Here is a 5,000-nt window from a genome sequence, read left to right on the forward strand (position 1 = left end):
TGATTCATTAAACTACAATTCTTCAAGGCATTGCCCCAGCATGGCCACAGACCAATGGCTGGAAAAAGCAGAAGAATAAAAGAATACATTCTCTGCTTTGGTCTTATGTTCAAGGCATGAGAAGCCTAACAGACCTGGTAGAAACAGCAGCCAAATCTCCCTCAAATCACACCTTACTGTCTTATGTATGTATATATATATGAGCCAATGAGGGGGACCTCTACATGGTAGCTAGACCTGGTAGAAATAGCAGCCAAATTTCCCCCAAATCACACCTTACTGTCTTATCTATGTATATATGTATGTATGAGCCTATGAGGGAGACCCCTACATGGCAGCTAGACCTGGTAGAATAGCAGCCAAATTTCCCCCAAATCACACCTTACTGTCTTATCTATGTATATATGTATGTATGAGCCTATGAGGGAGACCCCTACATGGCAGCTAGACCTGGTAGAAATAGCAGCCAAATTTCCCCCAAATCACACCTTACTGTCTTATCTATGTATATATGTATGTATGAGCCTATGAGGGAGACCCCTACATGGCAGCTAGACATGGTAGAAATAGCAGCCAAATCTCCCTCAAATCACACCTTACTGTCTTATCTTTCTGCTACTTGGATATAGGTGTTATATTCGTCGTAAAAAACTTTCCTGTCACACACTCACGCACACGCACACACACACACACACACACACACGCACCCTCACACACACACACACACGCGCACACCCACACACACGCACGTTAGCTTACAATTTTATTTATATATTTGCGTGTCTATGTGTTGAAAGAGGAAGTGGGAGGCAGAGTGAAAGAATCACTCACTACAGTAAGTCAATTACTTTCATTTTATTCGTTGCCCACTGTGTGTGTGCGTTTGCGTGTGCTGTAAACCAGACTAAGAAAAGCATTTGACACGCACACCAGAATGTGAGTTTTCTGTAAATTTTGCTTAATTGGAGTTTAAATTTTAAAAACTGGACCTGGCATGACGCGATGCATTGTACTCTTAAAAATGCAAGGTAAATTGTAATTGAAGAAATCCTATATTGTAGATTTGTATAACTCCCAAAGGGAGGCAGATAAAATCTGCCTTTTATAATAAGAGATATATATATATATAATTTTTTTTAATATTCTCAATTCACCGAGGACCTGAGGTAGGTTAATTTACTACAACAGCTATATTGTTCAAAATTGTATAAAAAAAATAAAAACAAACAAAAAGAAAAAACAAAGCAGAAAACACAGGCAGATGGGAAAAAAATAAAGTGTATTAGTTTGACGCTCAGGAAAAAATAGAAGAGTCTTTGATGTTTCGAGCTGACGCACTTCTACAGAAAGGAATGCGGAAAAGAATATGCTGACAAACTTCGTGCAAGTTTATTATTTAATATTACAATAACAGATAACTCTGATAAACTTCCTGTTGTGTTAAGATATACCTCATTGGTATGTCAGAGAGATCTGGCGTTACGTGTAAGTTATCTGTTCACCGCCATTTTGGACATCCTTTTAAGCATGTTCTTTTCTTTAATGGTTTGCCAACTTTGATTCTTGAGATTATATCCCCTTTTCGTATGGAGCTGGTGTTAATCGCCTTTTAATAATTATGACACACCCTCCAAAGTTGGAAACGATTGTAATAAATCAAGAATTTATGTTGTGTGGTATTTGAAATACTCGCACTAGTCATTATTGTTAGGTATTACTATTGTGAAGGTATGTGGTTTAATAGAGGGGTTGCTGAGCTTATGATTCTAAAATCGTAGGTTCAATTCCTGGACGAGATGGTGACTTATGTTCTTAAGCAAGGCATCTCATTTCACGTTGCTCATGCCAACTCAGCTGGCGAGTACTACAAGACGAGTACTACCGTGGCCCTTTCTCTCACCCTGACATATCAGAGATGTGATAGTTGAAAGAAATAGACACACTAGTCACTACAAAAATGAAAACGAAATTTGAGGAGTACATCAGAAGCGTGAGGAAGCTAATGAAGTCAACATTAAATGGTCCGAATCTAGAGAAGGATGTAAATATTTTGGCAATATCATTACTTAGATACTCATCAGCTTTTATAGATTGAACAAAAACTGAATTAGCAAAGCTTGACTGAAGAACTAAGAAGGAATTCAATATAAATGGAGGACTCCGCCCAAAGGCAGGAGTAGCAAGATTATACATACCTAGAAAGGAAGGCGAAAGAGGGTTAATATCAGTAGAAGACTGGAGTTAGCTAGAGTAGATATAGAATCCTATGTAGGTAATAGTGAAGAAAGTTTATTAAAAACTGCTAGTGTTACAGCAAGACGTAGAGAAACCAAAAACCCCAACGAAGTTAAAATAAAACAAAAAAAAAGAACAGAAACTATCTGTCTGACAAGAGAAGGCGTTGCATGGTAGATTCCGAAAGATATTTACAGCAAATAATAGTTGTGAGACATGACTATAGTTGCTGAGAGGAAAGCTGAAAAGGGAGACAGAGAGTTTGTTAGTAGCTGCACAAGATAAAGTATTTAGGACTAATTAGATAAAAGCCAAGATAGAGAAACACCAAGTAGATTCCCAATGTAGATTATGCAAATCAAAAGAGGAAAGCGTTACTCGTATAGTAAGTGAATGTGGCACGCTGGCACAGAAAGAATACAATAAAAGACATGACAATCTAGGGGGAGTAATCCGCTGGGAGCTTTGTAGAATACTTGGATTTGGACATATTAATAAATGGTATGAACACGAACCGAGTAAAGTGCTAGAAAGTAAGAAATACAAGATGTGGGACTGACAGAGTAATAGATGCTAGAATGCCTGATTCAGTAGTTGTAGATAAAGAGAACAGAAAGTGCCAGATAATTGACTTTAAAGTCTCACATGATGAAAGAATCAATATGAGAGGTACAGAAAAAAATAACAAAGTACCAGGACCTAGCCATTGAAGTACAGAGACTATGGAAAATGCGGGTAGATCTGAACAGATGGATAGAGGAAATAGGTATAAACCCCAATTTAGTACAGCTGCAGAAAACAGTGTTATTAAGGGACAACAAGAACACTTAGAAAGGTTCTTGGCATCTAAGGTTACTTGTTATAGCCAGATGTTAGGATTTTTTTTCTTTTCCAACAGTCTAATCTGTTGTGTGTACATAATAATAATAATAATAATAATAATAATAATAATAATAATAATAATAATAATAATAATAATAATGATGATGATGATGATGATGATGATGATGATAACTTATTTATTTACTGATGTCTTCTAATTTCATTCAGAAGATACACGGGAGAAAGGAAAGAAAAAAAGAAAACGAAGAAGGAGAAAGAATAAGAAGAGACAATGTTAGTCAATATTTTTGGAATCCACGATAGAGTTGGCAAGAGTTCTACGTCTGATCAAAGACAAAGAAAGGATTTTTTTTTTATTCTTTCAAATATTCTTGCAACTTGCTTTATAAAAGAATTTTATTTATCCGATACTAGTAAAGTACTGCTAGAAATAGCAGCCAAAGTTCCGTCAAATGAGACCAGACTCGAGCAAGGTCATATTGGACAATGAAGTCCTTGATACGCTATGTTGGGGAGGCGTGCGGTTTAGTGGTTAGGGTGTTGGATTCATGATCGTAAGATTGTGGTTTCGATTCCTGTGTTCAGAAAAATATTTAATTCACGTTGTTCCAGTCTATTCAACTGACAAAAGTGTGTATTCTTGCAACGGACTGGCATCCCATCTAGGGAGTGAGAGTGGGAATTTACACTCCACCGAAACCGGGAAAGCGGCCTGATGCGTCTATAAGATACGGAATGAAACAGAATGGACTATACTGTAAAAAGAAAAAAAAATGCAGTCGAAATGGTCACAGTTTGGAATGTCGTTGATCATAGCAACAAAAGCAACAACATGATGTTTCTATAGAAACCAAAATGGTTAACATATTCGTAGAGAACTTTAGTATTTGTCCAATAACAAATAACATGTTTTTGTTTGTTTGTTTTTTCTTTCCTTCAAAACTGAGAAAGCTCCTTATGACATCGCTCGCTCTGCTGTTTCTAAAATGGTTAACATTGCCTCCTCATTGATATGACTGTCCCAATCGATTTAAACGTATCTGTCAAGACCTACCAAAAACTGAGCAAGTATAAAGATCTTGAAATAGAAATTAGCAAAATATGGAACCTGAGGACTAAAACAATACCTGTTGTCATAGGTGCCCTAGGAAGAGGCTGATTGCTACCTAGCTCAGATACCAGGAAACCCCCAAAATGGCAGAAATTCAAAAGATAGTGCTCGTGGAAACTGCCCATATCCTACGTAAAATACTGTCTATGTAATCTCAAATTTTAAAACAAACACATAATTTTCTTATGGTTTCTTAAACATTCTCCAGAACAACACTATGTACAAAACAAAATATATGACACCCTAGAATAACACCAACATGAACTTCTAACTTGTTGTCTCTTGAGGTCACTGGATGAGACTTGGAGCAAAGCAAAAGTTAAACATAAAATAATAATAATAATAATAATAATAATAATAATAATAATAATAATAATAATAATAATAATAATAATACTTTCTATGTAATCTCAAGGTTTAAAACAAACATAATTTTCGGTTTAAAAAAAAAAAAATTTTTTTTTAGACATTCATTAGTACAACACAAAAAACTCCCCCCCCCATATATGGCACACTAGGCATAACGACAACATGAACTTCCAACCTGTTGTCTTTTGAGGTCTCTGGGTGAGACTTGGAGCCAACTTGTACAAATATAAAGCAAAAGTCAAACATAGAATAATAATAATAATAATAATAATATAATAATAATAATAATAATAATAAATAATAATAATAATTTAATAATAATAACAACAACAACAACAACAACAACAATTTTGGCACAATGTCAGTAAATTCGAGGCAGAGGGCAAGTTTATTATATTGACCCCAGTACTCAATTGCAATTTATCTTCTCGACCGCGAAAGG

Source organism: Octopus sinensis, linkage group LG11 (genome assembly GCF_006345805.1).
Source record: "Octopus sinensis linkage group LG11, ASM634580v1, whole genome shotgun sequence".
NCBI classification, from domain to species: Eukaryota; Metazoa; Mollusca; class Cephalopoda; order Octopoda; family Octopodidae; genus Octopus; species Octopus sinensis.